This window comes from Mustela erminea, chromosome 7 (assembly GCF_009829155.1).
Source record: "Mustela erminea isolate mMusErm1 chromosome 7, mMusErm1.Pri, whole genome shotgun sequence".
NCBI classification, from domain to species: Eukaryota; Metazoa; Chordata; class Mammalia; order Carnivora; family Mustelidae; genus Mustela; species Mustela erminea.
In genome coordinates, this window is record NC_045620.1 from 17933013 (window position 1) to 17956944 (window position 23932).

A 23932-nucleotide genomic window follows, 5' to 3' on the forward strand; every position below is an offset into this window, starting at 1 on the left:
ACTGTGCTCATTGGAGTCATTGGACTTTCAGTAAATGACCTTGAACTTGACCAGGCTGGCAGTTTTACTCCTTGGCATGGAAGAAGGCGGGGGAGTTCATGGCAGGGAACCGCTGCCAGTTGAGATTTTTAAGCCCACAGGTAAAACAGCTCTGATGGCAACCATGGCTTGCTTCTCAGGAAGGTGAAATTAGCAACTTCATTCTTTGATTTGTGGTGCCAGTAGGCCCTGCCCCCCCTTAAAATAGAGGAAGGAAGGAAGAGAGGTCAGTTTGGAGGGGGGTTAGTAGGGAGGAAGGTTGATTTAACATTACGTAATAGAGCCTGAAATTCTTGAAATTCTCATTATTTAGTGGGTTTATGCATAAGAATATTTGAGAAAGTGACTGTAAGGATCTGTGTCTTTGATTAATTTGCTGTCATTAATCTGCTAAGAGTATAGAGCACTGAGGAAATGAAATAGGAAACTTCCAGTTTTTATTAGGAGAACGGCAGAGGAGAGGGTGTAAAGGAGGAGACGTAGATTTGCTCTCTTGGGGTATCTTCATGGTCAGAGGGAAGCCCTGCATATAGCTATAGGGTATCAGCTGTGCAAACATGGAAGCCCGTGCTAGAAAGGCCCAGAAACTAGGTTTTGCCCATCTAATTTTGGCCCCAGTGGCAGGCAAGGCAGAAATATGATAGGACCGAATAAAGCTGAGGCATCCCATTCCAGAGAGCAGAATAATTAAAGCAGACTTTGATTGAGTGCTTACTATGTCCTAGGTACTAATCATTTTATATTTATTCTCTCATCTGACCCTTTAAAACAGTATGGGGTTTTAGATAACCTGTTACTCCCTCATTTTACTAAGAAGGAAACTGAGGCACACAGAAATAAAGAAACTAGTTCAGGGTCACATGGTTACTTGTTCTTACATATCATAGAAGTGTGTAGGGCACTGGAGAGCCTGCCTTGAAGGGTGAACCCGCTACTTTCGGGCCATGTCTGCTGTGCCATACTGCTTTTCAAGAGCACTGTCTACCTGGCGGATCCCATGGTCCTCACTGAAGTGATTTCGTCTCCAGGTTGCCACCCTGAAGTTCATTCTTAGAGGCTGCTGACCACAATACTAAAAATAACATTGTCCTAGACAATATTTATAGTTTTTTCACTCCCTCTTGAGTACAGACTGTGCCTTATCTGGGAAATACCACTTATTTTAGGACTCTAGAGTTGGACATTTAAATGGTAAGATTTGTCCAATTTAGCATATTTCAAGTCAGTTCAGGAGGCGTTTGCCTGCTTCCTGAGTTCCCTGCCATATACTCGGTGCTGGGGGTAATACCTGTGGTCCCAGTGCAGTAGGGGAAACAGACAAGACCGATATTGGAACTGCAGTGAAACTAAGTAAGTAGAACAGAGAGAGGAACATACAAGAGGGTAAGATGAGGAAGAACTTCCCAGAGGAGTTAACATCCAAGTTGGGTTTTGAAGGATAAATAGGGGTTTATCAGGTAGGTAGACAGTCGCAGAATAATTAAGTGAAAAATGCTGGGAAGATGGACAGAAGCTCCCTTCTGATACTATCGCCGTGTGTTTAGATTCTTAATGCAATAGAAAGAGCTTCCAATTGTAAAATTTCTTTTTTTCCCCCTAGTGTCTTGAAATACCATCGGGATCCCAGGCTTCAGCAGTAATGCTGTACATGTGGGGATTATGCTTTGAGCCTCTTGTAAGAAGGAAAGATGCTGCCCACGTAGCATGCGCAGACGTGCTGCAGCTTTGGACAGATGCAAACGTCCTTGGGGGAGGGGGAGTTCGTGTAGCCTAGCTCTAACCAAGGCTTTGATTGCAGTTGCTTGGAGAGCTTTTTCTTCTCTTTCTCTCTCTTTTTAAGATTTAGTTATTTATTTTAGAGAGAGAGAGTGTGTGTGCGAGAGGGTGCAAGAGCATGTGGGGAGAAGGAGAGAGAGAAACTCAAGCAGACTCCTTGCTGAGCATGGAGCCCAATGTGGGGCTTGATCCCACGACCAAGAGATCACAGCCTGAGCCAAAACCAGGAGTTGGATGCTTAACCGACTGTGCCACCGAAGCACCCTGAGATATTTCTTTTCTTGTGTGAAAATAGTTGATAAATTGTTGTTATTCAGAAGGAATTCAGTCATTCAACCACAGATGTTTTCTGAACACTGAGTTTTTGGGGATGGAGGGTAGATGAAGACCATATGTAGAATTTGGGTCTTTGGGGCGCCTGGGTGGCTCAGTGGGTTAAGCCGCTGCCTTCGGCTCAGGTCATGATCCCAGGGTCCTGGGATGGAGTCGTGCATGGGGCTCCTTGCTCGGCAGGGAGCCTGCTTCTCTCTCCGCCTCTGTCTGCTTGTGCACGCGCACTTGCTCTCTCTTTTTTTTTCTCTGTCTCTCTCTCTGACAAATAAATAAGTAAAATCTTTTAAAAAAGCATTTGGGTCTTTGAAGTATATCATTATTCAGTAAAGCATACAGATCTCAAGTGTACTGCTTGGTGGATTTTCACTTGTGAATCTATTTGTTTAACTACAATATTCAGAATATGAGAGAGAACATTTCTAGCACCCCAGAAATTTCTCTCATGGCCCTTTGCCACATTATTCTGAATCATATATTTTGCCAAAAATTAGTTTTGCCTCTTCTTGAACTTTTAAGTGGAATCAAAGAGGATGTACTGTTTTGTATCTAGCTTTTTTCACTCAACCTTATGATTGTGAAATTCACCCAGCTTGTTGGGGAGCATTGATTATTTACTGGTCACCCTGCCAGGAAGAGACCTAGAAGAATCACATGTGACTGATGCCATTGAGTGCTGGCAATCATTGATTCAGGGACCATTTCCAAGTGCCACATAGCAGGTGCTTTGCAAGAGCGTGACAACCAAAGAGAATGAGTGCTTGCCGTCACGGGGCTATCAGTCTGGTGAACAGGATGGGTACTTACGTAATTATGAGAGCGAAGAATCGGTCGCCTTTTAGAGGTGAAAGTGGTTTTTGAAAGATTTTATAGAGAAGGTGAAATTTCCGGTATAGGATTACTAGAAGTTTTCCAGGTGGTCCAGAGGGGGTGACACAGGTGGGGATATGAAGCCGCATGGTGTCTTCAGAGTCCTTTGATTTTAGATTGATACAGAGGTATAAGAATGCCAAAAATAATACTTTGGGAAGACATTTTGAGGAAACCATCGGTGTATAAGTTTGACCTCCCTCTTGGGCTAGGGCTGTGGGAGAGGACTACTCTGGGAATGGTTGTGATTGTGTCATCGTGGAGATGGCAGGGAATGGAAGGGAAATGTGGTGATTGCTGTAGCTTAGGAGAAGCTTCCAGTAGTGCTTTACTGTTAATGTTGAGGAAGACTTCTATAAGGTTAGGTGAACCTGCAGAAATGCTTATTATGAAGGTGATATTTTTTCAATAATTGAGATGACTCGAGATGTCCCATAAAGCCATCACAAATTCCCTGAGGTGAGCCAGGTGGGTGGCTCAGTCGGTTAAGCATCTCACTCTTGGTTTCAGCTCAGGTCATGATCTCAGGGGTCGTGAGAATGAGACCAGAGGTGGAGGCCTGGTTGAGTTCGGTGCTCAGTGGTGAGTCTGCTTGAAGATTCTCTCCCTTTACCCCTCCCCCCACTTGCCTTTGCTCTAAATCTTTGGGAAAAAATTCCCTGTGAGTGGATTTTAAATGCAGGGTCTGTCCTCAGTCATGGGATTTTGTAGCAAATGTTGTTCCAAATGTTGCTGGGGCTACCATAACAAAATACCCTGACTGGATGGCTTTCACAGAAATTAATTTTCTCACAACTGGAGGCTAGAAGTCCCCCGATCAAGGTGGCAGGTTTGGTTTCTGAAGGCCCTCCTTGGCTTGCAGGCCTCCTTCTCACCATGGTCCCCACATGGGCTTTTCTCTATGCTGTGTCCTCATTTTTTTTTTTTTTTTAAGGATTTTATTTATTTATTTGACAGACAGATCACAAGTAATCAGAGAGGCTGGCAGAGAGAGAGAGATGAAAGCAGGCTCCCTACTGAGCAGAGAGCCCGATGCAGGAGTCGATCCCAGGACCCTGAGATTGTGTGACCTGAGGCGAAGACAGAGGTTTAACTCACTGAGCCACCCAGGCGCCATCCTAATCTATACTTAAAAAGGAGACAAGCTGTATTGGATTAGGGCCCACTCCACTGACCCCATTTTAACTTAATTACCTATTTAATGGCCCTTTCTTCAAATACAGTCACATTCTGATGTACTGGAGTTAGGGCTTAAGCATATGAATTTGGTGTGTGGAGGGGGCTACATGATTCATTTCATAACACCAATGTTTGAGAAGTTGCCATAATGTTGTTGGGCTGTGCAAGGGCGAAGAGTGGGGTGGGGGGTGGGCAAGGACAGCACCAGGAAAAGCAGGTTGCAGACCAGTCTGGTATAACCCTCTGAGGGCTGGGCTTGCTCCTCAGTGGCTGTCTCTTAAGTTCAGAGTGGCCCATGGGCACACACAGACCTGTGAGCCTTGGCTACTATGTCTAACACCATTAAGACTGTGGTATTTTATCCATTAATGAAGGGTGAAAATAGGAACTAGGAAGAAAAGAACCTAAACAGTGAAGGCCAGATAGCCATCACAAAGATAGTTTCATAGCTTTCATAACTTTTTTTTTTAAGACTTTATGTATTTGGGCGCCTGGTGGCTCAGATGGCTAAGCATCTACCTTCAGCTCAGGTTGTGAACCCTGGGATCGAGCCCCGCATCAGGCTCCCCCTTGTGCTCTCTTGCTTGTGCTCTCTTGCTCTGTCAAATAAATAATAAAATCTTTTAAAAATAGAGATTTTATGTATTTGTTTTTCGGAGACAGTGTGCTTGTGAGCATGAGCAAGGGGAGGGGCAGAGGGAGAGGGAGAAGCCGACTCCTCGCTGAGCATGGAGCTGGGGCTCCATCCCAGGACCCTGGGATCACGACCTGAGTCGAAAGCAGATGCTTAACCAACTGAGCCACCCGGGTGCCCCATTACTTTAATAACTTGTGATAATCTGTTCCTGGGCTGAACAAATCATATCCCTTTGATCTATCATCTAACCATTTTCTCTGACTAGGCTGGCGTTAAAACAGCCTTGGCATTCTCCTTATCAAAGTGTTTGAATACCAGAGAGTCATTTCTAAATCAGATCACCTCAACCTTCCTCCTCCTGCGGGCAGGAAATTGTTGTCTGTAGAAGGATTTTATTTTGAATTTTCTCCTGTGGTGGCCACTGAGAGCGTGGTGGGTGGGTATTTTTCTTTCTGTTGACAAAATCTCTTGAAAGTGCTTTTAGAGAGTCACGCCTTGAGTTTATTTGGAGACAGAGAACTCTTATTAGGACTGCTTTTGTTGTAATCTGCATTGGAATTCTGTGGTAGCAGATGAGGCTTGTTATACATACGTGATAATTGGAAGTTTTTGTTTTTTCAAGGTAATGGTGTTTATTATAGTGGTGTTATAATGGTCTGTGTCCCAGAGTCGCTGTTCAAAGACCCTGTTCCAGAATTAGATCTTTAAAGCTTCTAGGGTATTAAGAGAACTTACGCAGAGTTGAATGAGATGTGTTCGCTCACATCTACTCATATTAGACCTAGCCTGATGAGAGGCAGGGATTTTGGGAAGTCCTGGCATACCCCAGTGTTTTCATGTTGCATCCCCGTTAATGCCAGTGCAGTTCCAGTGCCTTTTTGTTGCACCCGTTAGTGGTGGGCTGGTTGACTATGAGTTCCATTTTGCCAGGATGGTCTGGGTTGGAAGTAAGCATTTAAAAATCTTTGGACAGCAGTCAAAGGAAGTGTATGTTGTGGCTCTAATTTCTGCTTTATTAATAGAATATTTGTGTTGTCTTTGACTTACTTAGCTCTTTACTGAGGAATGAGGTTCCTTTAATAGGTATTATGGAGTCATTGTTAATTCACTTAACAAGGAGTAAGTTCGTTGTTTGAAATGGGTCATAGTTCAAAAGTGTACCTAGCATTTTAGTTAGTTTTTGAAGAAGCAGGACTGTTTTTCTCAAAACTTTCTCTCTTAAATCCAGTAAACAGTATTTCTTGTATCCCCAGCAAATTCAATATTTAAACTTTCCAAATTTTTATATTTTGTTTTTATTTTCTTTTCTACCATTTCATTCTACTCTAATCTTAGATTTGACTCTGTCCACTCTTCTTTCTTTTTGTGGAAGTAGACGGAGAGGCAGGCAGAGAGAGAGATAGAGGGAAGCAGGCTCCTGGCTGAGCAGAGAGCCCGATGTGGGACTCGATCCCAGGACCCTGAGATCATGACCTGAGCCGAAGGCAGCGGCTTAACCCACTGAGCCACCCAGGCGCCCCAGGTCTCGACTTTCTTAAGAGGGTTTGGTTTTTTTTTTTTAACCCCCTTTTAATTAGAAATATTTCAACAAATAATTCAGATGTTTTCTGACCTCTTGAAGGGAAGAAGGGAGAAATGGAATCCATAGGTTACATTGCACTGGGGATTAGGAGCTCCCAGTGTAGCCTGACAGTGCCCCTAGAGAATTTTCTTAATCCTTGTGTTTTAGTTGGATCTTTTTAATTGCAAGGAACAGAGATTTAGGCCAAGTTAGTGTAGAAAAGTGGTGTGAAATGGTGTAGTAGACTGAGTCATTGGCCCTACTTATTCACTCTTCTGTAGTATTTTACATTCATACCCTTGCTGTAGTTCATGGATGGAATGATATCCCTATCCCTTGGTTTTAGGGTTAGCTGGATGATTGCTTTAGCCCAGTGGCATGTTAGTAGACAGGAAAGCACAGGTTTGCAGCAGGTTTATTCAGATAGACTTGTCCTCTCATGTTTTTGCCATCACCAAGAGAAGAACCCTGAGTAGCTATAGCCTCTTCAGCATAGACCTCAGAGTGAGACAGTGCAACAGGGCCCGCCCAGCAGACCCGCAGTTTAAAGCAGAGTCAACCCAACTCACATGCCCGAGGTAAAGTTAAATGCTTATTGTTGCATGCTACTAAGATTTTGTGGTCTTTCGCTGTACAGCATTATTTTGGCAATAGATGAGTAATATAGTTCTGGATCCAGGACAGCTCCTGGGCCTTTAGTGACTGTCTCTCTTGCATGGTCTCTCCTAGTATTTTACTGTTTATGGGACTCCCAGTCAATCTGCCCCACTTTTCTCTCCCCACCCATTGGCTTCCTCATTCTGTCTTACTGCTCTCCTTTCCTTTATAGTTCCTGTTTACTTATATGTTATGCCCTCTCTTAATTTTTCCATGACAAGGTTCCAATGGCTCTTCCATGGTCTCAGTCTCACGATTTCTCAACTTGTACTCCTATTGCTTAATATCTTATTCTTTAGATTTCAGATTTGAGAGGAAATCAGTTTTGCCTTTTACTGTTTTTCCCCTACCCCAGAAATGTCCTGTCCTCACTTGTTGGCCTTCATGGGAATTGGCTGCCTTTGGTTTAGGGGTCTGCCTCTGGTCTTAGAAGATGTGCGTGGGGGTGTGTTGGGAGGAGGAATGTGTCTGAAATACGTAGGCGCTTAGTCCTTGCCTTACTAACAGAGGCTGTGAATGTGTGGAAGACTTAGTGATAAGACAAGTCTTTTACACAGTGTTTTATGTCATCTGAGGATTTTAGTGAGTGTTACAGCTTGTCAGTTCCTGGGCTCATCAGTTCACCCAAGGGGAAGCTTTTAACTTGGCTCTTGAAAGCATTTAATTTTCTGGGGCTGCATTCCATTTTTCAGTTTCCTAGTTCTAAGATATCAACCTTATAGCATGAATTCTCAGGATGAACCTCTTTCAAGGGAAGATGTGAGAAAAGAGATCATCTACTGGAAGAAAAGCTGACTTGTGCAAAACTTTCCATAGCTGAGAAGCAAATAAGTCCACTTATTCTGAAGTTCTGAATTTGCTGGTTCTTGAAGCCTTTTTGTAGATTCTTTTGGAATTTTTCCATTGATAGTTATGTCAAGTGCAAATAAAGACAATTTTATTTCTTCCTGTTTAATCTGTATACCTTCTTTTTCTTGTCGTACTGCATTGGCTAGGACACTGGTATGATGTTGAATAGATGTGATGAGATTAGACATCCTTACTTTGTTCCTGAGTTTAGTGGAAATGATGCAGTTCAGTTAACTTTAGGTTTTTCATCAATGCCTTTTATGTGTTTGAGGAAGTTCCCTTTTATCCAAGTTTTCTGACAGTTTTAATCATAAATAGATGTCAGATTTTGTCAGATATTTTTTGTATATCTATTGAGATGATCCTGTAGGTTTTTTTCTTTAGTCTATTGATACAGTGAATTACATTAATTGATTTTTGAATGTTGAATCCTTCTTGCATACCCAGGATAAATCCTCCTTGGTCTTGATGTATTATCCTTTTCATCTGTTGCTGTATTCAGTTCATTCTAGTATTTAGTTAAGGATCTTAATGTCTTTGTTTTGATTGTTGTGTTTGCCCTGTGCTTTCTTGTATTGCTAGATTGGTGTCAGGGTAATGTGGCCTCATAAAGTGAGATAGGAAGGGTTCCCTCCTCTTGTGTTTTCTGGAAGAGTATATGTAAAATTGGTATAATTTCTTCTTACATATTTGATGAAGTTCACCATTGAAGCCATCTGGGCTTGGAGTTTTCTTTATTGGAGTTTTTTGTATTTGCCCCCTTTTTTTTTTTTTTTTAAAGATTTTTATTTTATTTCAGAGAGAGAGCATGAGCAGGGTGGAGGGGCAAAGAGAGAGGGAGAAGCAGACTCTCCCCTGAGCAGGGAGCCCAATGCAGGGATCCTGAGATATGCCTTGGGCCAAAGGCAGATACTTAACCGAGTGAGCCACCCAGGTGCCCTGGTTGGAAAGTTTTTAACTGTAAATTCAGTATCTTTAATAGATGAAGGGCTCTTTAGGTTCTCTATTTCTTCTTAAGTGAGTTTTGCCAATTTGTGTCTTTCTAGGAGCTTACCTGATTCATCTAAGTTATGCAGATGTATGGCGTGATGTTAATATTATCCTTTTTTCTTTTTTCTTTTCTTTTTTTTTTTTTTTTTAATTAGAGAGAGACAGAGAGCAAGGGAGAGAGAATCTGAAGCAGGTTCCATGTCCAACACAGAGCCCAACACCAGGTTTTGGTCTCACAACCCTGAGATCATGACCTGAGCCTAAATCAAGAGTAGGATGCTTAACCAACTGAGCCCCACAGGCACCTCAGATATTGTTATCTTTTTAATGTGTGTAGGCTTCCTAGAGATGTCTCCCTTTGGAGTCTTGAATTTGGTTATTTGTGTCTTTTGTCTTTTTTCTTGATCATTCTGGTTAGAGATTTAGAATTTTATTGATCTTTTTAAAGACCTGGCTTTTGGTTTCACTATTTTTTCTCTTATTTTTTGGTTCTCAACTTCATTGATTTTTATTCTTTATTATTTATTTCCTTTTACTTGCCTTAGGTTTACTTTGGTCTCCCTTTTTAGTTTCTTAAGGTAGAAGCTTAGTTTATCAGAGGACTTTTTCTTCTTTTATAATAATTTTTCAACGCTATAATCATTCCTCTAGGCACTGCTTCAGCTGCATTCTATAAATTTTCATATATTGTTTTGATGTTCTTTCAATTCCAGATATTTTCTTTTCTTTTTTTTTCCCCCTTAAGATTTTATTTATTTATTTATTTAAGAGAGGGAGAAAGCACAAGAAGGGGGAGGGTCAGAGGGAGAAGCAGACTCCTCGCTCTGCTGAGCAGGAAGCCCAATGTGGGACTCCATGCCAGGACTCCAGAATCATGACCCAAGCCAAAGGCAGTTGTTTAACCAACTGAGCCACTGAGGCGCCCCAAAACATTTTCTAATTTCTGTTATTACTTCCTTTTTGACTCAGGGTGGTTCAGAAGTGTGTTTTATTTCCAAATATTTGTGGTCTCTACAGATACCTTCTTGTTAATGATTTCAAATTTAATTACTTTGTGGTCAGAGAATATACTTTGTTGTAATTTCAGTTCTTTTAAAGTTGTTGAGAATTGTTTTATGGCCACGAACATAGACTATATTGATGAATGTCCTTTGTGCATATTGAAAATATTGTATATTAATTTAAAAAAAAGATTAGGGGCGTCTGGGTGGTTCAGTGGATTAAGCGACTGTCTTTGGCTCAGGTCATGATCTCAGGGTCCTGGGATCGAGCCCCACACCCGGCTCTCTGCTCAGCAGGGAGCCTACTCCTCCCACCCCCGGACCTGCCTCTCTGCCTACTTGTGATCTCTGTCTTAAATAAATAAATAAAATCTTAAAAAAAAAAAAAAGATTTTATATTCTGCTCTTACAGGGTAGAGCATTCTCTAAATGTTAGGTCAAGTTGGTTGATAGCTTTATCCCTATCTTCTATATGCTTACAAGTTTTTTGTCTACTCATTTTATGGATTACTAAAAGAGGAGTGTTAATTTTCCACCTATAATACATACATAATTGTTATCTATTTTATTATATGTTATATATATATTTCCTTTGAGTTCTCAGTTTTTGCTTCATGTGTTGTGAAGTTCATTTGTGAGATGCATACAAATTAAGGATGGTTATGTTTTCTTCGGGAATTAACCTTTATCATTATGTGAATGGCTTTCTTTGTCTCTTTTAGTATCTCTTCTAAAGTCACAACACATTATACTTCTGGTTTTCCCCTTACATCCAGTGTGATACTGTTTTCATACATTTTACTTTTACGTATTTTATAAATCCACAATACACTGTTATTATTTTAATTTTGACATTTCTCTTTTAGAGTGATTAAAAATGTGGAAAAAGGGGCATTTTAAAAAGATATATTTATTTATTTGAGAGGTGGGCAGAGGGAGAGGGAGAGAATCTTAAGGAAACTCCCTGCTGAGCAGGGAGCTGATACGGGTCTCCATCCCAAAACTTGAGATCATGACTTAAGACAAATCTAGATTCTGGACGCTTAACTTACTGAGCCAGCCAGGTGCCCTGGAAAAAGGGTGTTTTATACTTCCCTTTTTTTATCATTTCTGGAACTGTTAACCTCTTTTTGTAGATCCATACTTTTGTCTGTTGTCATATGCCTTCTACTGGAAGAACTTCCTTCACCATTTCTTGGCAGGGGTGCACAGACATTGGATTACCTCAGCTTTTGTTTATCTGAAAACTGTTATTGCCTTCATTTTTGAAACATATTTTTGCTCAGTATTCATGAAAGCCCCCTCCCCTTTAATACTTAAAAGATTTCATTCTAGGGGCACCTGGAAGAGCATGAGATTCTCTTGATCTTGAGGTTGTGAATTTGAGCCCCACACTGGGTTTAGCGATTATTTTAAAAAAGTGGTTTAAGAGATTTCACTCCATTATCTTCTGTATTGTATAAATTCTGATAAGTGAGCTGCTGAAAATGTAATTTTCTTCCTCAGAGAGTAATTTTTTCCCCCCTCTGGCTATATTTAAGATTTTCATTTTGACTTTTAGTATTTGACTATGAACCAGTTGGGTGTTTTTTGTTGTATTTATTTAGCTGCTTACTTGTTTGTATTTGTTCAGTAGAGTTCTCTAAGCTTGTTGGATCATTGGCTTGATGACTTTAATTTTAGAAAGTTCTCAGTCACTTTTTCTTCAAATATCCTTTCTGCCTTGTTCTCTTCCTCCTCTTCCTGGGACTCTGGTTCCACGTATATGATATCATTTGATCATTTCTCAAAGCTGTTCAGTGTTCTTTCTGTTGTGCACATGCCCCCTACCCCCACTTCTTGTTCTCTCTGTGTTTCACTTTTGGGTGATTTCTGGTGATTTATCTTCAAGTTCATTGATTACATTCTTGATTATGTTGAGTGTTAGGGTGAGCCCAACAAAGAAATTGTTCATCTCTGATAACTTACCAAAATAGCATTTCTTTCTGACTCTTTCATGAATTATCTATCATTTTGTTGAAATTTGCAGTCTGTTCCTGCATATTGTCTACTAACTTCTTTAACTTACTAATCATTGTTATTTTAAATTCCCTTAGTTACAGCATCTGGGTCATCTCTCAGCCTGGTTCTTTTGATTGCTTTGTCTCCTTGCTTTGTGTGTATCTTTTAATTTTTGGTCTCCTGCTGGACATTAGTGTTAGGAGATTGAGGTGGACATTAAATATTGTTGAGTCTACTGTTACATTAGGGGTAGGTTTTAGGGGAGAGAAGTTGCTACATTTGTATATATAGAATATTCATGACCTGTTTTAGGACTAGGAACTTAATTTTATTATTTTTTTTCAGTTATTATAGAATTTCACATTTTCATATCTTTTTCTTTTATAGCATTCACAGAAGTTACCTTGTCAGGACTTCCCCTTGTAATTGCTTTCTCAGTTACTTTGGCTCCTACTGTATTTGAAACTCTTCTTTAGTTCTGATGTATGCTGTACCAAATGATACTTGTTAACAAGTTTGTCTTTTCTCGCTAGACTGAAAGTTTTTAAAAGAAGGCAGAGTGTCTACTTATATTTGGATCTCTGTAGTCTTTTAACCACATTTTAGATGCAAGTCTTTTCTGAGTAGAATTGAAATTATTGAGGGGTGCCTGGGTGGCTTAGCCACTTACACGTCCACCTCTCCGTTTTGGCTGAGGTCATGATCTGAAGATCATGCGATTGAACCCCACATTGGGCTCCACGCTCAGTGTGGAGTCTGCTTGAGATCATTTCCCTCTCCTCCTCCCTTCCTCATACTCCTGTACATGCACTCTTTCAAATACAAAAAAAAAAGAATGCCGTAAATGCTAGTTGGTGCGTTCCAGTTTAATTATTATTAACAGTGCATGTTAAAAAGGCACATCCAATTTTAAGTTCTTAGAAGCTAAGTTCTTTCAGTAGGAGGACTTTTAATATTGTAAAACCATCTGTCCCAGTGTGGATAAATATAACCACTTCTGTATTACTTAAGGAAATAACCTTTGGTGTGAGTATTTACAGTAGAAAGGGAACACAACTGAGTAGTTGCTACCTTACTAGCAATAATATATTCTTATGCCTTCTCTCTTACCCTAGGGACAGGGTGCCCTATTCTAGGGGAATAAGGTCAGTACAGACATAGATTTCCCAGGTCAGCCTTCCCTGGGACCAAAGGCACTTACAGCTCGCTATTTCCCACCCCCGCTAAGATTTTATTTATTTATTTATTTGACAGAGAGAGATCACAAGTAGGCAGAGAGAGAGAGAAGGAAGCAGGCTCCCCACCGAGCTGAGAGCCCAAGACCCTGAGATCATGACCTGAGCTGAAGGCAGAGGCTTTAACCCACTGAGCCACTCAGGTGCCCCAGCTCATTTTTACAGTTAAAACTGTAATCATCCTCTGGTATTATTTGTTGTTTGTTTTTACAGCATCTTCTTCTTTACCACCTCTGTTGATCAAATTATGTTTGAATAGATACATAAAACCCAGAGGGAATCATGGGAAGGTGATGATAGCCTGGTGAGAGTTACTTAAACTGTTTGGCAGACAGCTGTTGGGAAGATACTGTTAAAGTTGGTAAGGCACAATATTCTGGATTCACAGTTTTCCTTAGCTAACAAGAAGAGGTGGAAAACAAAGTTGTGGGTCAGAGAGGATTATGCTTTGGGTACCCTTGGTGCCTCTATCACTGAACCCCTTTATTAGGTTAGTAGTTATCACATTTAGACAGTATCCTCTTCTATAAATGCCATACGCTGCTATATGTAGGACAAGGATAATTATTCATACATTTTTCAAGTTTTGGAAGAAAATAGGTGATATATTGGACCCACAGATCTCGTATAATTAGGTAATGCTTGAACTACTCGGATAGCAAGTATGAGGTAACACTAGGAATGGGAATGGGGAAGGGATTGGAAGAAGGAGGACTGAAATAACTTTTTTTAGCCACAGTGAATTTTTTTTTTATAATACAAAATATTATTTCTTAAATTTGGAAAACCACATTTATTTGTATGAATGTTAGAGAAATTGGAAAGTATAAAGAGACCAGTTGCCATTTAAAAATACATTTGACCCTGAACTGTGCTGGAGTTAGGGTCCCTGACTCCTGAACAGTCAAAATCTATATATAACTTCTGACTCCCCAAAGACTTAACCAGTTTAGACTTAGCCAGCCTGCACTTGACTGGACGCCTTACCGATAAGTCAGTTAACACATTTTGTCTGTTACATACTGTATTCTTTTTTTTTTTTTTAAAGATTTGATTTATTTATTTGACAGACAGAGATCACAAGTAGGCAGAGAGGCAGGCAGAGAGAGAGGGGGAAACAGGATCCCCGCGGAGCAGAGAGCCTGATTGTGGGGCTCCATCCCAGGACCCTGAAACCATGACTTGAGCTGAAGGCAGAGGCTTTAACCCACTGAGCCACCCAGGCGCCCCACATACTGTATTAACAATAAAGTGAGAGAAAAGAAAATGTTACTAAGGAAATCTTAAGAGAAAATGTGTTTACAGTACTGAGCTGTATTTATTGAAAGAGATAGGCGTATATATGGACCTGCACAATTCAAACCCTTGTTGTTCGGAGGACAACTGTATTCATGTTTTGGTAGTCAGTTTCCTTGAACAACTTTCCTCAGAGTGAAGAGGTATCAAGACATCTCCACACCTTGGTAATGGAACATTGCCTAATGGAAAGCACACCCCCACGGGAATGTTGTAGAATTTCTGCTGACAAAAGAAATCTGCCCAAAGTATCTCACATACTGTCTTTAGAGGCCACTACTGTCAGCTTTTTTTGTGTTTGTTTTACATACAGGCTTTCTTCAAGTTTTCTTGCCTCGTGAATTGATGGTGGCCAGACTTAGATTTGCTTATGATTTCCTGTTCTTTCTTTCCCTTAACCTTTGAAAAATGTTTTATTATGGGAAATTTCAAATTTACACACAAGTAGAATGCTACAACAAATTATCATACCATTCTTATTTTATTATCTTCTCTCTTTCCTTCCTTTTCTCCTTCCTTCCTCTTTCTTTCTTTCTTTCTTTCTTTCTTTCTTTCTTTCATTTATTCATTTGACAGAGAGGTAGTGAGAGAAGCAACACAAGCAGGGGGAGTGGGAGAGGGAGAAGCAGGCTCCCTGCTCAGCAGGGAGCCCTACCCAGGGCTTAATCCCAGGACCCTGGGATCTTGACCTGAGCTGAAGGCAGACACTTAATGACTGAGCTGCCCAGGTGCCCCCTTTCTCACTTTCTTTTTGACTTGTTTTAAAGAACATCCAGAGAACCTGTTATTTCATCTATAGCTATTTTAGTTTTTATACCTATTGGATATGGACTTTATAGAAAAGCACATTATCATACCCCCAAAATTTCTTGAAACCTAATTCCTTAATATTATCTAATACTGAATCTCTTCCCTTGATTTTTCTCGAAAATGTCTTCTTACAGTTGACTCTGGTTTTTTTTTTTGTTGTTGTTGTTTTAAGATTTTACTTATTTGAGAGAGAGAATGAAAGAGAAAGAGCATGAGCGGGGGAGGGCCAGAGGGAGAAGCAGCCCGATGCAGGACGCAATCTTGGGACTCCAGGATCATGACCTGAGCTGAAGGCAGTCACTTAATCAGCTGAGCCACCCAGGGCGTCCTGACTCTTTTGAATCAGGTCCAAATAAGATCCACTTAGTGCATTTCATTGTTTTATCTCTTTAATCTTTTTAAATCTATAATATACTTTTTAATTTTTATTTTCTTTTTTTGCTTATACCATTTATTTATTGAAGAAACTGGGTGTTTCCCTCCTCCCCGTGTTATGTAACATGCTATTCTTTTTCCATGTTTCCTTGTAAACAGTTAGTTAGATTGAGGCTTAACTTTTTATAATCATTCGTATTTTTTATTATTTGTACGTGGTGTATTAAACTGCTTTTCACATTCAAAGACCGTGTTGATTGTCCTACTTTGTATACTAAGATTGATTGGTGGGCTCATGTTGGCCTGGCCTTTTGTTATCAGGTGTTTTTCCTCCCCATTTGACCTGCAAAATCCGTGGGGTGACATTGCGACAACCTATAGATTTCCAGATCTGTACCTTCCAGCTAATGGTTTTAATTTAACATTCATGGGTGATTATGGCCTGCATCATTTGTTTCACTATTGTTAACATTTTAAGAAGACATGAGAAACTTATAGAAAAGGAAAGGAAAATTTTTAATTAAGAACTTTGAGAAGAAAACTGCAGGTCAACTCTGAGGTGTCTGGAAACTTGTGCAAAATATGTTTTTTTCTCTGATTATGGCTAGTAAAGGACATGTGTAGAAAAGAATGTTTAAAAGTTGTGTATTTAGCTAAATTTACTGCTAAGTAAATTTGTTTTTGAATAAGTTGTCCTTAAAAGGTTTTATGGGAACAGATTTTGAGTTAGATTCCTGCTTTCGGATTATTATGTGTTTGTGAAGTATTTTTATCTACATTGGGTTTTGCTCCAAGGATAGTAAAATTCTGAGATTACTTTGTTTGGGGAGTATGGGTCATGAATCCATATAGGTCACTTGAATCCATGTAGGTCATTTCTTCTCACTGTTGTGGTCACATTGTTTTTTTGTTTTTTGTTTTATGGGTTTTTTTTGTTTTCTGTTTTTTTGTTTTTTGGGGTTTTTTTTTTTTTTTTTTTTGGTAAGCCTACCTAGAAGGCTGTTCTATAATACCAATAGAAATAGTTGACATTATAAAGTATTTCCTGTGTGTCAGACACTATACTTCTAAATTTGTGTATACTAATTTATTCAGTTCTTACGTGATTATCAGCCCTGTTTTACATACGAGGAAAATGAGGCAGAGAGATTAAATGATTTGCTGTGGTCATACAACTAATGAATGTCAAGGGCCTAGATTCGGACCTAGATAGTCTGGTTGTAGGATTTATGCTCTGCTGGAGTAGAATTTATGCTCTGCTGTAGCAGAAGGACGGAGTGGGTTAGGTAGTGTCTCTGTTACTAGAAGAATATCTCAAGTGTATGGTCCTCTACTAGTCCTGGAGGATAATCTATTTGTATTCATATGTAAATAATCTACATATATGTGTATTTTGTTTGCCTGTTTGTGTGTGTGTGTATATATATAGAGAGAGAGGAAGATAGCATTCATGTCCACATGGAGGAACAAATACGTAGAGTTTTCCCCTTTAGAAGGTCTTTCTGGGGGCGCCTGGGTAGCTCATTCGTTAAGCCATTAAGCTAAGTGTCTCTGTCTGCCTTCGGCTGAAGTCATGATCCCAGGGTCCTGGGATCGAGCCCTGCTTCTGGCTCCCTGCTCTGTGGGGGACCTGCTTCCCTCACTGCCAGTCCCTCTGCCGTGTTCCTTCTCTAGCTGTCAAATAAATAAATCCTTCTCTCTGTCAAATATATAAATAAAAATCTTTTTTTAAAAAAGGTCTTTCTGACTCTGAGACCTTTTTTGAATCTCTTAACTTTAGGTGGAGTAGAAACAGTGTCCTGACTCTAATAATATCATCTTGGGTAGAGGGACTTACGAGGTCAGAATAGATGGTGAGGCCCCAAAGGAAACCTAGCAGACAGCTTCAGGTCTCAGTCAGATTCACACAGGGTACTGCTCTGGCCTTTGGACCTTTTTGCCTGAAGTTCAGGTTGCTTGCACTCTAACCATTCATCCGGACCTTACCTACATATTTTTGGAGCAGAATGCCAAATAGCTAGTATTCAATACCATTGAAATAGTTTTTCAGATTCTCCAAATCACAATAAGTAGCAGTCATAGATATTGATTATAGAACCAAGAGTCAGGAGGCACTGTGTAAATTGTCTTGCCCAATTTTATCTTTGGTCTCTGCTAAGTGATTTTTTTCTTCAATTGAGGTGTATCTCATATTTTAACAAATTTCAGTAATTTTCTTCACTGCTTTTTCTGTCCTTCATTCTGTTTTTACTCTAGCAAGTGAATTTATTTCTACTGAATGTCATTTCAGATGAGAACAGTGAATAATTTGAGCATCATGTTCTTCCACAAGAAAATTTCTACCGTTCTTTATGTTTTTATGTTTGAACTGTGCTTATTTTGTATTAGTCTGATAAGAGGTTAAGCTGGGTAAGAAAATGTCTAAATCCTCAAGAATCTGAATATTGTAAAAAATCTGATGGTTTGAACAGTTGGCTATCATGGACAGGGATGTGTTAACACAGAACTAATGAGGAAGCTTCCTCAAGTCAGGATCCCAAAGAGATGGATTTATCTAGTGTTTTTCACTCTGCATTTGAAGCTTCAAGCAGTTGCGTGCCACTGGTAAAATTTAATAGGAAAGTCCTCAAGGGACTGATTCTCTAGGAGTGAGAGAGAGAGGATGGACTTAAAGACAACCTGTTTCTTAATTTTATTTATTCTGTTTACAGATTCAAATGTTGACATTGTATATAATTTTGATAATTGTTGCATCACTAATTTTTCCCAAATTTAGAGAATTTCTTAAAACACTTAGCTTGTTTTAGAAAGGACATTCATGTCTTCTAAAACAGAAACAGTTCCTGAATCATCATCTTGACTTCAGTGCAGCCCTTCCTTTTTAGTAAGTTTTTCTTGGTTGGGGGTGGGGGGAGGGTAGAATTTCTTACCCAGCTTTCTTATTCCTTAGAGAATGGAAAACTCAGTAAAATAGAGAACATAATAACATTTTTGCAGGATTCCCTTTCCATAGGTTTTTTTTTTTCTCTTGCTGTGTAGTTATTCTGTGTACAGAGGTCACAGAAGTAAGTATAGGATTTTAGAGCATAGGATCCCTAGGAAAGGATTTTCAAAATCTCACGTCAAACAATTTCATTTTATAGTTGAAAAAATGGTCACTTCTTCAGTTTCATTGGAGACTGTCCTGCATATCTTCTCTTGCTGGTTCCTGAGTGAGGTAGGCCGCTCCTCACTCAGAAACAATAAACCCCAAAATGAGAGGGAGAAAATTGATAAGGGGTTGAATTTGGTAAAATAGAATTTCAAAATGAATATTATGTTGGACATAAAGTATTAGGTTAATAAAGATGAGCTAAGCATACATTGTCCTTGCATGGCCTTTCGGCTGATTGGGTCAGTTCCACTATGGTGCTAAACTGTAGGAGGTTGGCCTTTCCTGCCTGGCCTGTGTAAGTGGGCCTTTACCCCGGTCCTAGTCCCTTCAATAGGTAGTCAGAGGCAGAGCAGTAGAGCTGGTTTCCCTTGGCATGTAGGATGTGAACAGCAGCAGCTGCACACATGAAGAAAGCTTGAGGTTTCTTCCCACTGGGTTACTGACATTTGTATAAATATATTTTTTACTGATCATTTTGCAAAATCGTCTTTTTCTTCTCATAATTTTTAAGTTGTTTCTTGGGCTTATAAGAGAAGGAGTCACGTCATAAATAAATAATAATTCTGTATCTTTCTGTCAAAGTTACACATCTCATAGCTGTTCCCCATATTCTCTAGAATGTCCAGAGCAGCTCTTGATGGAGGGCATCCTTGTCTTTTTCCTGACTTCTTAATAGGACTGCTTTGGACATTTCACTGTAAGATTTGACTTGGTTTCCAGTGGATGTTACTAAGGGATGATAACTGCTTTAACCAGCTAAAGTACTTAGTTCCACTTTTGACTTTGCAAATTAAGGGAAATACAGAACATAGAAAACTCAGGAGATAACAGAAAATATATCAGGTATTAAGTAATATTAAGTACCTGGGAGAATTTATCTTAAAGGAGTATAAAGCAGTAGGATGATTTCATTTTCCTCAAGTACAGGTAGGGCCTGTGCTGGCCAGTTAAATCTTCCAGATCATCTCTGAGAATAGAGAAATAGTCTGATGCTCTGGGCATGTGACTGGGGCGGAACATACCGCCAGGTGTTCTATATACTCTCAGGGCGACCCTGTGTAGGGGCGAGAACAAACACAAGCACTGTACTCTGGAGCCTGGAGACAAGCTCCCTTCCTCCTGCGACGTCCCTCGGGCGCCCTCTACTGGCCAAGCTTAACATCGTGCTCTGTCGAGGAGAAACGCTTCAGGAGCTCGGTCTCTTCTCACAGAGCAGGTACTGAAGGGTGAATTTGGAGTTGAGAGGCAGTGTATTGATAGCTAGTACCAAAGCCAGCCACAGTTACTATATAATTCCAACGTAGTTCCGCTTTTATAAGGTATAGAAACAAGGAAACTCTACTGTTAGAAGTCAGGCTAGTGGTTAACCTTGGAGGAAAGTAGTAGTGACCAGAAAAGAGCATGGATGGACCTTCCGTGGTATAGTGTGCTTTTTCTGGATGTGGACGCTGGTTGTGTGGGTGTGTTCAGTTTGTGCAGGGTGCTGGTTTTTTTGTTTTTGCGTTTAGTTTAGTTTAGTTTTTTAGTGCATATTCTGCTTCAATAGAAGTTAAAATGTGCTATAGTTTGATTCTAAAAGTGAAAGCTTAAAAGGAAGACCCAGTCTAGAAAAGGGGAAATACAAAATAATCCTGGGTATCTCACTCTTTTGTTATTTTTAAAAACTGATTTGAGGGTTGTACATCTCTCTTTCTTTTTTTATTTATCTGAGAGAGAGAGAGCACCAGCAGGAGAGAGGCAGAGGGACAAGCAGACTCCCTGCAGAGCAGGGGGCCACACTCAGGGTTCAGTCCCGTGACTCTGGGATCATGACCTGAGCAGAAGGCGGACACAACTCACTGAGCCACCCAGGCACCCCGAGAGTTGTACATCTTGAAGTCGAAAACCAGGTGTCCCTAATTCATTCAGCAAAAATATTCATTGCCAGGCCACCTTTCTTTTCATTTGGGATCAAATTGTTAATAACTGAGGCCACCTATTGAGTAGCTTCTACTTCCTTTTGTTGCCATTCTTCTTACCAAGTCTTTGAACAGCAGCTTCTTATTTTTTTTTAATGTTTCAGATACAGTGTAAATAAAATATCACTCTTGTTCTCTGTAGGCATTATCTTTGCTGTTATCTTTGTCGTGATATGCCCTTCCTCTTACAGCCACTGACAGATCACCGGCCCCTCTTTTTCCTGTCTGAGAGATTTGGAAGCCCACCATGGTAACTTCCATATGGGGGTTAATGACAGTGGAAACAGTAGATGGTTGGTTCAGGAATTGGTGGTGATAGGACAGACTCGGGGCGGGGGGGTTTAAAAGCTCTAAAAAGGCAGCTTCGTACTATGGTTTGTTCAGGAGTCAGTCTGGGTGCAGAAGGGAAGGAATCCACAAGTTGGGAGTCAAACCTGGGTCTAGGAGGTGGATATGGAATCTAGATAGGAGTCGTATTCCCAGAAAGCGAAGGTGGCTAAGAAACTCTGGCAGTACCCTGTTGATAGAACTTAGTGGAGCTGGCTGTTTAAAGCCCAGTTGTTATTAAATTGAAGTGAATAGTGGTAATAGAATTAGTATTACCGACTTTTCTCTAGGGAGCTTGGTATCTCCACATTGATAGGATAGGAGGTTTTTTTCATGCTTTGAATGGCTGGTTGTACTCTCACTAGTGAGGCTTTGACCAAGGTAAGAGTAGCCACAAACATGTAACACAGAAGGCTGAGAACCTAGAGTGACTGATTCCCTTGCATAAATTGTTTCCTTATATTTCTTGACCTTAAGTCATTTGAGGGTAAAGGGGAAAAAAATAGTGTGACTGGTAAAACTAGCCAATGGGCCTTTCATTCAACAATCCAGTACATGTATTTACCCAATCTGTATATAGGTATTTACGGTATCATAGGCCCTGTCTTAGGTTCCGGGGACTCAAATGTGAATCCGATGCAGTCCCTAGGCCCTCTGGAGGATCATTGTTTTGTGTTATTCTCTTTAAGGGCTGCCTTTATTCTACTTGTCTGTGACATACAGCTTTGTTACCAACTCTTTTAGGATTCTTTTGAGCCTTTGAGATCTGATACTTGGATTTCATATCCAGGCACATGAGTTTCCTGACATTTATTTACTTAATTTTACTACTAGTCTGGGCTTATACTGTACCACTAATAAAGGGCTTCAATTGCAAATTTGGCATCTTAAGGAAACGGGGCCCGCGATTGAAGACATGAATCTCATTGTGCACATGTACTCCAGAGTGGCAGTTTGGAAATTTTCTGCCCTCCAGACTGGTCATCTGTATGTAGAACAGTCTGAAATCACATCACTACAGCTGGTCCTCAGTGCTGAGGGTAGAAGGGAGCATCGGAATGGCAGTGCAAACGTAATGTAATAGAAGCATGAGGTGATGGGTGTTAAGAAGTTTATATCTCAAAAACGGTTGTCCTTTGATCTGAGAATGGATCCTGTTTGCCGAGTAGACTAACAGGCTTTTCTGTGTGGTTTACTTGCTCGTTCAATCATGATTCTAACATCTTAGACCAGTCTTCCTAAAACAGTACCACTGAGTGTTACTTACAGGTAAGTAATTACTTAGGTGTTAGGTGTTAGAAGTCAGTGGTTTTAACAGTACGGATGTTTGCTAATATGTTGATTTAAAATAGGTGATTACATCGGATTACCAATCTGTAGTCAGGTGAACCACGCCTAATGGAGATGGTGTCAACAGCTGTCAGTCAGTTGGCTTACATTTGCCGCAGGTGGCTTCTTGACTGTTCAGCTTACTGCCTGCCGTTTCCGCTCTTTGCGCCCTCCTGCCAGGTTCAGAGAACGAGGGCATTTTCTTGACGAGAGCTTTCTGTTGCCCGCCGCCCACCTCGCCATTAGGCTGGTGTTGTCCGTGCGTGCTTTTGCAAGAACTGCTTACGTACGTGTCAGTAACACAGCATCTTGCTTTCTGTATCGCCCCGCCCACCGCTTCTGCATTTATCACAGCTCTCTCTTCCTTTGGGGGGAGGGATTTTTGGGATGGGGGAATCGAGGGTGGGAGAGGTTTGGAGAACTGTTTCATCTTTTGAAAAATTCATAAAATTCTCAATTTCTATTGAATTCTTAGACCCTAAGGGAAGGGTAGGACGTGCCGGAGTTGAACAGGTTTTAGGGACTGAAGTCGGGGTGGACTTGGTCAGGTTGCCGCCTCTTCCTGGTTTTGCAGCCGGCGAGCACACGGAGGATGTGCAAGTTAGGTGTCAGGATTTTTACCTTAAAACTGGAATGTAAGGAAGTTTGTGTCAGATTTAGAATCCATTATTTGTATTGTCTTTATATGACAGAGAAAAGCTCTTTGGAAACATCTTGGCTCTTTATTTTACTTGAACACAACGGAGTTGTAGAAGTAGTGGGAAAGCCCATCATTTTAGTGTTAGGAATTCCAAAATGTAGGTGATGGGGATGTTTACAGATTGTAGATTGGTTTACTCTTGGACTGGCTCCTCTGTTTCCCATAGAATAAAGAATGCTTAGCCTGGATGATCATAAATATGTAATTTTCTTTTATTATTTATCCCAAAGTAGAAACTCTGCTGAGGATCATCTGTATTATAATTCTGTTAACGTGTTTACTTTGTTTCCCTGCTGTCTTGGATAGCTATCAGATAGGCTTTATTCCTTACTATAAATTACTCCAAAGTAATTTTGTGTAACAGTTCAGAATTCAGATGGAAGGTGTTATGAAAATAGATAAAGAATTTAAACAATTACTTACAGTTCTATATCCCTGAAAATTTTATCTGTGTTTATGGTAAGAATTACTTCATGAAATATTTTCTTCCCTTGTATGTAATGTTATCTGAAGGGTCCATCCATCTTCTCTAAAAACGTGCTTAATCGGTCTTCTTGACAGATAGTTTTATCAAGCTGTTTTAATTGCTTCCTCTTCACTGGTGGATGGATCAAAACCTCCCTCTGTTGTAGCCTGCTTTTTTTTTTTTTTCTTGCTGCCATGTGGGGCTTTCCTTTTTTCCTTTTCTCCTCTTCCAGACTGTTGTACTTTATCTATGGAATATCCATGTAACCTCTGCCCACTCTCTGAGTACCCCAAATAGAACATCTCCAAATCCCGACCTCTCACTTTTGCTATTTTCATTTGCTTTTCATTTGCTCAAGGCAGCTCGATGTAGTGCTGAGAGCTGAATCGGAA

The 23932-nt window shown here is 40.3% G+C and overlaps 1 protein-coding gene across 8 annotated transcripts in view; it reads left to right on the plus strand.

The window, feature by feature from the left end:
• CHD6 (chromodomain helicase DNA binding protein 6) overlaps window positions 1-23932 on the plus strand; it is a 194400-nt gene that overhangs the window by 17954 nt on the left and 152514 nt on the right. The window contains exon 1 of one of the 8 annotated variants that reach the window (XM_032350644.1): window positions 18750-18823. The exons of the other annotated variants lie outside the window; for them this stretch is intronic. The gene's annotated coding sequence lies outside the window, so the exon portion shown is untranslated. Of the gene's footprint in view, window positions 1-18749; window positions 18824-23932 lie in introns of those variants that run through there. 8 annotated transcript variants of the gene reach the window in all.